Genomic DNA, 12,886 nt, shown 5'->3' on the forward strand with positions numbered 1-12,886 from the left:
AAGAGCCACAAAAATGATCCAAGGGCTGGAGCAAACGCCTGATGCAGAGAGATTGACGGACCTCCATCTGTTTAGCTTACCACAAAGATGACTGAGAAGTGACTTGATTACCGTGTCTAAGTACCGCCAGGGCAGTAAATTACTGGGTACTAAAGAGATCTTTCACCTAGCAGAGAAAGGCATAACAAGAAGCGAGGGCTGGAAGTTAAAGCCAGACAAATTCAAATCGGAACTGAGGCATGAATTTTGAACAGTGCGGGTGACTAACCACTGGAACAAACTTCCAAGGGAAGTGATGGATTCGCCGCCTCTTGATGTCTTCAAATCAAGACTGGATGCCAGGAAGAGATGTTAGGGGTCAGTGCGGGGATAACTGGGAGAAAATCTATGGCCTGTGTTGTACGAGATTAGATGATCTAAAGTCTCTTCAGGCCTTAAAATCTATGACTCTAAATTCTTTGAATCTAGGTAGCAGAGCACAGAAGTTAGCCTAGAGATGGGGACAAAGTCTGCAATGGAAAACTCAAACAATGCAAAGGTTAAAACAGTGAAGGTAAAAGGCTAGCATGCCGGGGCTCCATAAAACATTTGATTCTTATGGTGATGGTTGTCTATATTGCATTTCTCTCATCAGTTGCATTTTGTTTGCTTCAGCCTTGCAGGAAAGTCCCAGACCCCAGGACTGATCCTTGGTTAGAAACTGAAGGAAATGTAATAATAATGTAGAAACCACCCAGATGATAGCTACCAATCCAGTTTGTTTACATACTTCATGGCTGGCTTGTAAAAGATGCTCAGGGTCACTGTGGGAAGCCAGCAGGCCTGGAAACTCTTGCAGGATGCCCCAGGGTTTAAGGAGAGAAGTATCACTCCTCACGGCCATCCTGGAAGGTCCCATTCACTCAACACGCACAATGTGATCCACCTGGGCAGAAGGAACCCCGTTGATTATAGTGCAAACCCATGGGGGCGCAAGGGGCTGGTTGCAGGGACCATTGACTCGGGTTGCAGGCTTGAGACCGAAAGGTAGTGGGCCTGATTCTGCAGAGGCCTGCACTCTGCGCAGTCATTCCCACCGGGCAAAGTGGGTGCACAGCAGGTGTAAGACGTGCCCGTTGTGTTTTGCACCCATGTTGCACTAGTGGGAATGGCTGCACAAGATTCAGTGCACTGCAGAATCAGGCCCACTACCTTTAGGCCTCAAGCCTGCAACCCGAGTCAAGGGATCCTGCAATCCGCTTCTTCAGCTGCACGAGATGCATCTGAAGAAGTGGGGTTTTTTACCCACGAAAGCTTGTGCCCAAACAAATCTGTTAGTCTTTAAGGTGCCGCCGGACTCCTCGTAGCCTTCCCCAGCCAGCAGGTCAGCAGCGTATCCGGCTGCGTGCTCTGCGTTCCCACTGGCAGGGGTGGCACAAAGCAGGAGTGTCACGGAGGACTTTGCACTTCCAGCTGTTGGTTCTCTAGTGCCACAACCCTGGCTAGTACCAAGTCGATAGCAGTGCCTCCCTTTCGTTGGAGACTCCCTGCTGCCCTTCCCAGGGGCATGGACCCCCAGCTACAAAGCCTTTCCATCTCTCTAGGTGTTTAACTACCCCCTGCCAGCTGCTAAGAGTTTAGATTCTTGCCTATTTGCTTTTCTTGCTTGAGGTCTTTCTGTGGGAGGAGCTGATCCATAGAGCCCCTGGGAGAGGCAGGGCCACTTAGCTGGCAGCCGGCCCAGGGCGTTCGTTAGGTAACCATGCCGTGTTTCTTTCCTTGGTGGGGTGTAACATGTGCTCCCAAGCATGTAACAGCCGTGCCTCCCTCTGAATGCCACGGAAGTCAGCACACAGGACAGGGCGGGGTGGTTACCCAGATGCCTGTGGGGATGTCTACGCTGCACCTAGGAGCAGGTGGCAGGGTGGCTGGGGCTCGCTCCCAGCTGCAGTGTAGACACACCCTGGGTGCCTCCAGTGGGCAGCCAAGTCCCCCCCCCCCCCAGAGGGGCAGTGATTCCAACATGGCTGCTCTCCTTGCCGCTTCTTTAAAGGGCAGTTTCTGAGCTGGCCTGGTGTCCCCGTGGTCAGTGCTTTCTCCAGCCCCTGATCCAGCTCCGGCTGGGGCAGCATCTCCAGCTAGCAGGATGCCATGTATGGCCTAGGAGGAGGGGGGGGTGGAGGTGAAAAGGAGACGTTTTCAACAGGGAGGCATTTTGGGAGGTGGGGGAATGTTCCCTGCGTATTTAAACTAACCCTTTCTCTCCCACTCATCTGACACTAAGCTCCCCGAGATCGCTCTTGCAGCTCTGCTAGGCCTTAGGTCCCCATCGGGCTCTGGTACTAACCCTGTAATCCCCTCCCCTAGTACTGGTTCCCCCAGCTCCTCCAGTGCCCTGCGACATTTGAAATGACTGGACCGTGGTTCCGTGATCTGAGCAGCCCTGAAATCTCTAGACTCCCTGGAAAGACAGGATCAAACCCCACCAGACTCACCCAGCTGATCCTTCCAAGGCTGGTAAAGTGAGCATCACGCCCCTTATTCTAAGAAGCCACCGAGCTCTCTGCCGGCTCTGTGCAGATAGTGAAGATCCAACAACACTTTCATGAGGACGGGGGGGTTCCCCTGCTCTCCTCAGCCCAAACCTTTCCCCACACCCACGTGTGGTACAATGTGCAAGCTGGTGGCCTCTGTCCCAGAGGTGTTACGGCGGAGCGGCATGGTCTCTTTGCAGGGCATGATGAGCGGAGCTCCAGCAGGAGCTCTGCCCGCGAAGGGGCTTGCGGGGAAGGGTCCTTTGGCAGAAAAGGCACCGTGTATACGTCAATTATTACTAAGCCACCTAGCAGCCCTAATTGGCATCGGAATTGCTAACAGGCCCTTGCCGGGAGCAGAATTGGGGCTGTAACATACTGAAACCTGACGTGCTCCTGCTAAATTCTCTAGCTAGCAGCCCTGTTTTCTACTGGAAATGAAGTGGATCCTGCCAGGGCCCTGGCTTGTTTGCTTAGCCTGGCTGCAGTTAAACAACCAAAATAGTGCAGCTTTTCTTCCCAGCAATGAGCTGATTTGCCTAGAGGGAGGTGGTGCGTCCGAGAACCTGCCCAGAACGGGGTGCTCACAGGTTGCAACCAATGCCGGTGGAGGGGTGGGCGGAGAGCTGCAAAGGGTGGACCTAGCCACGAGAGGCCCTGCCTGTAAATCTGTCCCTCCAGTCAGGATGTTGCGGGTGAGTCTCGCGGGTCCTTGGAGAACCCCAGCCTTATTTCGAAGGGGTGTTTCCATTCTAGTGACTCAGGCCCCAGGTAGGGTTGCCACCTTTCTAATCGCACAAAACCGAACACCCCTGTCCCGCCCCACCCTGCCTCTTCTCTGACACCCCGCCCCCGCTTGCTCCATCCCCCACCCTCACTCACTTTCACTGGGCTGGGACAGGGGGGTTGGGGTGTGTGCAGGGTGGTGAGGGCTCCAGCTGGCAGTGTGGGTTCTGGGGTGGGGCCGGGGATGAGGGGTTTGGGGTGAACGAGGGGGCTCCGGGATGGGGTAGGAGTGCAGAAGGGGGGTGAGGGCTCTGGCTGGGGGTGCAGGCTCCAGGAAGGGACTCCAAGCTGGGACAGTGGGTTGCGGTGCAGGAGGGGGGTGAAGGCTCTAACTGGGGGTGCGGGCTCCGGGAAGGAGTTTGAGTACGGGAAAGGGCTCCGGCTTGGGGCAGTGGGTTGGGGTCCCAGCAGCACTTACTGTGGCTCCTGGGAAGCGGCCGCCAGGTCACTGTGCGCTGCCCTCGCGCTTGCAGGCGCCACCCCCGCAGCTCCCATTGGTTGTGGTTCCCAGCCAATGGCAGCTGCGGAGCCGGCACTTGGAGCAAGGGCAGCGTGCGGAACCTCCGTGGCTGCCCATGTGCCTAGGGGCTGCAGGGACATGGTGGCCACTTCCGGGAGCTGCGTGGAGCTAGGGCAGGCATGGAGACTGCCTTAGCCCCGGGCCTCCACTGCGCTGACGACCAGAGCCGCCAGGGTCCCTTTTCGACCAGGCTTTCCAGTCGAAAACCAGAGGCCTGGCACCCCCAGCCCCAGGCCTGCAATGAACTCTGCACTGGCAGCCCACTGCACCCACCTGGCGCCCATTTGCAGAGAGCTCACTGCAGGAGCGAGGTCTTAAATATTTGCCCTATCAGAGCATTTACAATCCAAAGGAGCCCCGCAGGTACTGGCCATTATTTGTTGATGCAGACAGAGGGGCCATGAGCCGGGATCCGTAACAGATCCTGAAACAGAACTCATCAGCCTAGTCATTCTGAGTGGCCACATCTTATTGCCTGGCAGCTGGATACAACAGCCAGTCGAAGGCAGAAGCATCTGCTCAGAAATGCCGCACTTAATAAGCCAAATTCATCCCTGCTGTGGAGCCAGTTATGCCTTTGATTTACACCAGGGAGGGTTTTGCCCCAAGATGTTTTCTTTCCGGCCTTGTCCATTTTAATTAATAATTAAGCAGACAGGGCTGTGTGGCCCAGGGGTCTGCCCTGGGGGAAGTCCATTTCAAAGCTGGGTCTGTTGAAAGCATGAGTCTCTCCTGGCTAAGCTAAAGATCCAGCCTCTGGCTGCAGCTGGAATAGGCTTACACCTGCTGTGGGTGCGGGACCCCTAACGCACGAGGTCCAGTGGTTTGCACTTCCACCTGTGTGGAATGCCCCCATTCTGCCCCGGAGACCGCCTGCCACTTCTGGTGATTCGACAGGCACAGTCTCCAATTTTCAATCAAGCTTTTGCTCCTTCGGTTGCTCTGTGAACCTCCCCCGGCCCCTCCCAGGGGAGAGGGGCACCCCAGGAACTAAGCATGGATACTGGAGATTCAGTGAAACTGATGCTATACATAGGGCTCTCAGACGCACAAAGCAAAGGGCGAGAAATCATTATGTTCGAAACTAATTTCTTCCCATTAGCGTTGTCTTCAGTGTTTCTTGTAATAGTAGGTAAAAAAGGTCACGTCTGACCTTAATACTTCAATCTAAAAGGGTCAGTGCAGCTAATGGCTGGGGGGGTTTGGCAAAAGTAGGGGCGGAGGGGCAGGTGTCCAGGGAGCGAGGACGTTAAACAATCCGTATGGGTTAATGACGAGAAATCCCATTCGCAGTGGAAAACTCGGGCTTTTTTGAGACAGGCCCTAGAACAAGACTGGCCAAAAGGGGATGGCGCTGTGGAACCCAGGCAGGGCTTTAATTGTTCGAATGGAGCAGGGCAGGTCTAGGCACAAAGGCCCAGGAAAGGATCAGAACTAGCAGGACGAGGTAGGTTCACTTTGGGGTTTTGAGTTGAGAGCAATGAGAAGCTGAAGCTCTGTTGCCCTCCGGTGTCAGAACAGCAGAACGGCAGCGGGAGAAACCAGTCCAGGACTGGAATCAAACCACTGGCCATTCCATTTTCATGAATGGTAAGGCAAGACCCTATGAAAGAAAGCATGAGGCCCGCCCCCAGTCACCTCTGCTCACCTGTCTCCCGGCTACCAGCATTGCAGGACGCGCTCTGCTGCATTGCTGACTTATGATCATAGTAGGGGAGGGTGTGTGATGGCTGTAGCCAAGGCTAACTGGGCTGTACGACGGGCCTGCAGTTTCAAATGGACGTGATAGCCTTTGCGTTCTTCACTTTCTGTCTTGTGTTGTGGCTATGTGCCCTGTTTTGCCCCAGCGGGGCCTGGATTTGACAGGCACAGGGGATCCTTGCATTGCATAAACACTTTGCCATCTGCGAGTTAGCCAAGCAGTTTGGCATCTACAAATGAAAGGCACTATGGGGAAAATTTGAAAAAGCCCTTCAATGACTTGGGAGGCTAAGTCCCATTCGGGGACCCACAGCACACCCACAGCCGTGAGTCTCAGAGCCCAGGTCAGCTGACTCGGGCTCACACCATGGAGGGTAAAAATAGTGGGGTAGCCGTTTGGGCTCCCGCTGGAGCCTGGGTTCTGAAACCCAGTGAGAGTGGAGGGTCTCAGCGCCCAGAATCCAGCCCAAGCCTGAATGTCTACACTGCTGTTTTCACTCCCAGAGCGCAAGCCCCGTGAGCTCAAATCAGTTGACCCGAGCTCTGAGACTTGCTGCCACAGGTGCTGTTTTTGCAGCGTTAGATGTACCCTGTGGCTCTCTGACGTCTACATCCCATTTCCGTGAGACTTAGGAACTTTGGAAAGGCTACCCTCTGGCACTGAATGGCTGCGTAATGCTGGGTTTCATTGGGGCACTGAATGAAACAGGATAAAAAACCTGACCTGGTGACTGGAGCATAGTGAGCTATTGCTGCTGCGGTTGCATTTCGGTTACAAACCTCTCCAGCCGTGCACGAAATCTATGCCAGGCTGGCATATGGCCGATGCAGGGCTGGGAACAATTTGTGTGTGTAAAGTAATCTAGGTCAGTTTCATCCTTATTATGTGTAGTGGAGTAGCTTCTAGAGCAGGGGTTCTCAATCTTTCCAGATGACTGTCCCCATTTCAGGAGTCTGATTTGTCTCGCGTACCCCAACTTCCACCTCACTTCAGAACGACTTGCTGACAAAATCGGACTTAAGAATAAAAAGTGTCACAACTACACTAGCCCTGAACAATGGCTGACGTTCCCAGGTTCACCATATCATTATAAAATAAATCGACTGGAATACACAGATTGTGCTTGCACTTCAGTGTGATACTTGTGAGCCTCGTCTGAAGCCTGAGCCGACCGGGACTGAAGCATGTAACTTTGCTTCAGGGGGCCTCTGTGAGTGGGGCCCTGAGCAATTGCCCTGCTTGCAACCCCCTAAGGCCGGCCTTGCACTTGTGACCCCCCTAAACCTGTTCCACCCCCCACGCCCGGTTGAGAAACACTGATCTAGATGAGTTGATGTACCCCCCTGGAGACCTCTGCATACTCCCAGGAGGACGCTTACCCCTAGTTGAGAACCACTGCTCTATAGGACCAAACCAATCTCAGGGCCCCACACGGCTAGGTGCTGCAGACACGCATCATGAGAGACAGCCCCTGCCCCCAAAGAGCTTATTGTCAAAATACACAGTGAATGTTAGAACCCTTTCCTGCAGGCTACCATGCCGGAGGCCCTTACAGATACAGAGCCATAAGCCAGGCCCAGACAGGGCCCCCGGGCCTTGGGGAAGGTTAAGAACCAAAAACTGCAGGCAATTTCTTTCTGCAGAAAACATCTCTGATTTCCTAGGCTGAGAATTTCTCCAACACATTCTCCTCGCAGCCACCATGACAGCTGCTGCGTCCTGACGCATCCCTACCCTTCCCGTTAGCAGCGGGTCGCAAGCTGTTCTCTAGAATAATTAGCCACAAGTCCAGGCTAGAACGTTTGCTGGAACAATGTGTCGTACTTTGTTTCACTGGAACGACGTGTCGCGTTTTGTCTGTTTCCTCGGGACTGCGCCGAGAAAGGCAGCAGGTGCCCGTGGAGCAAACTGTCCCTCGTGCTCCAGGCGCAGATGTGATTAACCCTCCGGTTGCCGGATTCAAAATAATACACAAGGCCGATATCCAAGAACATCCTGTCAGGAAATGCAGTGTACTCTTGCTAAGCATGGATGGGGTTTTTTAAAGACATGCAAAATGGCCTTAGCCCTGCACCCACTGGAGAACTGTGGGCACAAAGCAGGTCTCTGGTTGGCACGCACCCCCCCCTTTTTTTCCTGCAAACCCTCAAATATTTGCAAGAGGCCCTTGGAAAAGGTAGCTCTTGGTGTGCTTTGTGCGGCCAGGTGACTAGGAGCCTTGCCAAACGGTGAGTGTTACCGACATCAAGGGGCAAGTAACACAGACCGGGTCCTCCGCTGCCCCTACAGCTCGAGCCATCCTTCACAAAGGGCCTGCTGGCAAAGCAGCTCTTCCCATAACGTTCCTATGGACCTGACTCAACAAGGGGCTTAAGCACAGGATGGCGTTTAAACGGGATTATGCCGGTGCTAAAAGTTAGGTAGAAAAGCAGGGCCACGATTTTCAAACCAGACTAGTGATTTTGAGTTCCCACCGTGAGCCACCTGCAAGGGGCCTCATTTTCAGAAAGGGCCAAGCACCCGCTCCTCTGACAGACCAAGCCCATTCAAGTGTCTCTAGTGCCTTTTGAAAACGTAGGCCTGTGGGCATGTGCATTGGCCCGTTCTAAACAGACAGTGACAGTGAAAGCCAGTCCCAGCTCTTCGGTAAACACCCCGGAGTGAGCCAGCACCCGTTCTAACGCCCGGCGTGGAGAGAGAATGGAAAAGCAGCTTCCAGATTGCGCTGAGCTCCTGGAAAATACCCACCTCCTTTTATAGCTGCGCTAATGCGCTCGCCCTTGACAAAAGAAACAGGAGTCTGTCCCACGGGGAAATCTGGACAGAAAGGGCTTTGTAGCACCAATGCGGTTCAAAAATTAACTCCACAAAGGGCAGGTGGGTGAAAACGAACGCTGGAGCAAAGCGAGGATGGAAAATCCGAGAGCGCGCCTCTTGCATTTCCTGCAATTAGCCGGTTTGCAGCTCTGCCTTACCAGGGAACCTGCAAAGCTTTGATTCCCAGACCAACAGGTTTATATCACATCGCTCAGCTGAAGAAAGACCTTCGGGCAAATATTATAATAACTGCATTGGTGTGTGCATTTACACTACTGCCCTCTGCTGTATGTAATCTGAACTGAGTGTGTCATAAGCCCTATACTGCGAGCAGCTCATGACGATTCTCTGTTAGCTCAAACGATTAGCACCTGGGCTTTTTGGACCAGAAGGGTCAGTTCTATTCCCACTGCTGCTGTGGTATGCTGCATGCTAACAGCTGTCAAGTTCCCAGCTAGTGCTCGCTTTGTTACAATGCTTCCTTGCTGAGCAGCTCTGCTACCTGCACCGTTCCTTGTCACATCCGCCAACTTCACCCACGCGACTTCGTGCACCCATTGGCACGAGCAGAGGGGATGCAGCCACACCTACAATCAGCCACCTTCTCCCTACACGGCCGCCTTGGTCCCCGATCTGTAAAACAGGGAAGATCCCTACCCCCTTCTCCAAGCCTGTGTCTGGTGCTGGAACGGGCTCGCTGGGGGTCTACCCATGAAGCTAGGGCTGCGAGTCCCAGCTCTAGGAGTGATGCATCAAAACAGCATATAGCACGGACAGTGGGTCGCTAGGCTCGGCTTTTAGCAAGCTAGCTGGCTGAGAGTGAGTGGGACTACGCCTCCGTGGGCCGGGAGTCACATGCTCCGCTCCAAGCGTAGACAGACCCTTAATACAGACGTACCACACCTAGCACAACTGGGCCCTGATCCCTTCAGTGCTACTGTAACAACTCCTACGTACTAGTGCTCCTCAGGGGAAAAGCACCCAAGCAGTGCAAGTCACGGCCGCTGGGACCCATAGTTTCTGTAGCACAGCTGTGGGGGACCAATTTTCACCCTTCTTATAAAGCCCATTGAATTGAAACATCAGTCTATATGCTCTTTCTCTCTCCCCACAATGCCTTTTAATTAATTTCCTCTTCAGAGCGGTTTTGTTCCCCTATTCAATTGTTTCCCTGTTCGCTCGGCCTTGTCCCTGCCAAAGGCCTTCACAGCTGAGGTTCCTGGCTCGAAAGCCTTGATTCTTTGCTCTCGCACAATGCAGGGCCACAAGGATTGTTGTAACCGGAGGCAACTGTCTGTCCTTTTCCCTCCACAGCAGTGTCTCCCGCCCGGCCCCTGGGGAAGTGAGTCATCCCTTTGTTTGCATCCCCCCAACTTTCTTTTCTTTGGGGTTTATATTTAGGGCTTTTCTAAATAATTCATTTGCATGGGGTGGGAGGAAGTGGGGGATTTGTGTTTAAACAAGTGACTCTAGATTGTTATCAACTCCGCTCTGACCTTCCTCCATTTAGCTAACAGAATTCTTTGCGGTTCGTGAGTTGTGTTACGGTAGAGTTACGAGGTCCCATCCAAGATCGGGACGGCACAGCCACAGAGCAAGGTACAGTCCCTGCCCCAAAGAGCTGAGACTCAAAATAGACAAGACCAACAAAGGGTGGGGGAAAGGAGGGCTGCTTGACCCTGTTTTACAGATGGGAAAACTGAGGCAGAGAGCGCTGGCCCAGTGTGTTGGCACATAGAGTCACACAAACGGAGGAGGGCTGAAAGGGAGCTCAAGCCGTCCATCCGCCAGCCTGAGGCAGGATTAAGTATGTTTAGACCACTCCTGACCCATGGTTAATGGCTAACGTGTTCTTAAAAACACTGGCATGCGTCAAATGGCTCCTGGCGAAGGGGGCCAGCACGTCCGACACTCTGGCTATTGAATTTATTCTCTCCTGTTGAAGTGACTTGCCCAAGGTCACAGAGCCAGTGTCAGAGCTGGGGACTGAAGAAAGAGTTCCTGCAGGCCGGGCCATTATCGTAATCCCAAGACCAGCCCTTCCATCTAAGGAAGGTCCTGCTCTGCTTCTGGTGGGACTGTAACAGGGGCAGCTGCCTCCTATGTATCCCCTTGCGGGCAGGGGCCGCTCTATGGCACCCTGCTCCTGTTTCCCCCCGCCCCCTTAGGGCCTTTTAAGAATCCACAGCGCAAGGGTGGTTCAAACATTCTCCCTCATTGTGGCCAGTGACCTATACGAAAAGGTCAGTCTTCAGCCCAGCTGGCCTTTACCGTTTCTCTCCTGCTTGGGCAGGGTCTCTGCCAGGCCACCCACTGCCTGGAGAGCTAGTTCCTCACATGTCCCTGCAGGACCCTTCTTGCTCCCTGCAGTAGCTGCAGACTTAGCTGCAGTTTCCTGGGGTTCCCCTTTAAGTGCAGCTCTGTCTGAGGGCATCGTCCGATTCCCCAAAGGCGGGATCCTCCTGGGGTAAGGTTGGCTTAGCCCCAGGCCTTCCAGCCTCCCCCTGCCCCTTACAATGACTGATGCACATTTACATTCCTCTCAATGGGGCAGTTCTGCTTCGTCACTGACACGCAGGCCTGGGAGTCGGATGTGACGAAGTGGGACTGTTCTTAATGTTTCCTCTGAATACTGTAGGGGTGCCTCAGTTTCCCCTATGCATTTCTTAAGTCTTAAGGCGATGCTCGGGAACTGCTCCCTACGAAGCCAGTCAGGACTCTGGGGAAGTCTCCTCTCTGTGAGCAGACTGTCTTCAGGGCAAGAAGCTCACACGGCTTCCACCTTCCTGGGTCTGACCTTAGAGCATTCAGCATCCTCTACCCCTCCGTGTGCTTCCCGCAGCGAGTCCGCCTACGCAGGGTCCTGGGGAAGCCAGAGGGTCCTGCCCCCCAACTTCGCAATCAGACGTGACTCTTAGCCAGCCAGTAAAACAGGTTTATTAGATGACAGGAACACGGTCTAAAACAGAGCTTGTAGGTACAGAGAACAGGACCCCCTCAGCCGAGTCCATTTTGGGGAGCAGTGAGCCAGACAACCAGTTCTGCACTTCACTCCTCGTCCCCAGCCAGCCCCAAACTGACTCACTCTCCAGCCCCCCCACTCCTCTGGGCTTTGTCCCTTTCCCTGGCCAGGAGGTCACCGGATTCCTTTGTTCTCCAACCCCTTTAGCTCTCACCTTGCAGCGGGGAAGGGCCCAGGCCATCCGTTGCCAGGAGACAGAGTGTCAGCCATTTATGTACCCTGGCCCTTTGCTCTGCACCAATTACACCCCCTCATCCCACCCCCTAGAGACTTAAGAACTGCCTAGGGGAAACTGAGGCACCCCCACAGTATTCAGAGGAAACATTAAGAACAGTCCCGGTTCATCACATTGGGACACTCCAATTTTATTCCCAGCTCTGCCATGTGGGGTATATTTACACTGCAAAGAACCCCCCACCCCCAAGGCTCAGAGCCCAGCTTGACTGACATGCAGCGAGGCTAACAGTAGTGTAGACGTTCCCACTCAGGCCACAGCCTGGGTGCCAAGGCTCCACCCCATCTCCTGAGGTTGCAGAGCCCAGGCTGCAGCCCAAGCGGGAATGTCTACGCTACTCTTTGTAGCCTGAGCCAGAGGCAGTTGACCTGGACACCGGGATGGGGCGGGAGGGTGTGTTCTTTGCAGCGTAGACATACTCAGAGGGTTGAAGCTGATGGCTCATCTCCCCAGGAGCAGTTTCCCCACCCACCATGTGAGAACAAACTCGTCCTGGGCCCGGCAGTTTGTGTTGTCACCAACACCCGGGCAAGGCAGGTGCATAACACCCCACGCTCAGCGTTCTCCACCCACACTCACAATTTACAGCAACTTTGCACGGGTGTGAGCGGTGACACAAGCTGCAAGGGAAGGGGGTAACTCCAGGCTCTACTGGGTTTCAAAGGATGCCGCAGACAGAGGCTTAATCAGAGAGGATGTCTCTGCACCTGAGACCAGCCGCCCACTGTAATTCCTTGTATTGGCATAGACCTAGAGGCCCCAGCCCCTTTGCGCTAGGTGCTGTACATACATAACCAAGAGACGCTCCCTGCCCTGCAGCGTTCACAAGGGCAGGAGAGGATGAGACACAACAGGTGTCTATAAACAACACAAGGTCGCACTGAGAGGACAATGGGATAAGTAGCAGTCATGGCCTGGCAGAGGGGAGGTCTAAGGTGGGATTTGAAACCCACGGCCTCCTAGAAAACAGGAGGGGGGAAAAATGCAAAAGATTGGCTTCCTCTGAATGTTTAATAACTGGGGGGTAAAATTATTACATAAGCCCCCCATTGCCAAAGACTCTGGTGCTGAGCAAACAGTTACAATAAGACACAATCCAATCCCTATCAAAACCAGACAGAACACAGATCAGCAAACACGCATGGCTTCATTGTTCCACAGCACTTATATCTGCATGATGCGCACTCGGTTTTAAATGCAGAATGCACGCCCGGTTGAGGGTGGGGTGGGAAATCAGTAAGTCTTAAGCACCCACAAATAGCAAAGCTCATGTGAAATTCGGAGAGAAAGC

Source organism: Eretmochelys imbricata, chromosome 25 (genome assembly GCF_965152235.1).
Source record: "Eretmochelys imbricata isolate rEreImb1 chromosome 25, rEreImb1.hap1, whole genome shotgun sequence".
NCBI lineage: Eukaryota > Metazoa > Chordata > Testudines > Cheloniidae > Eretmochelys > Eretmochelys imbricata.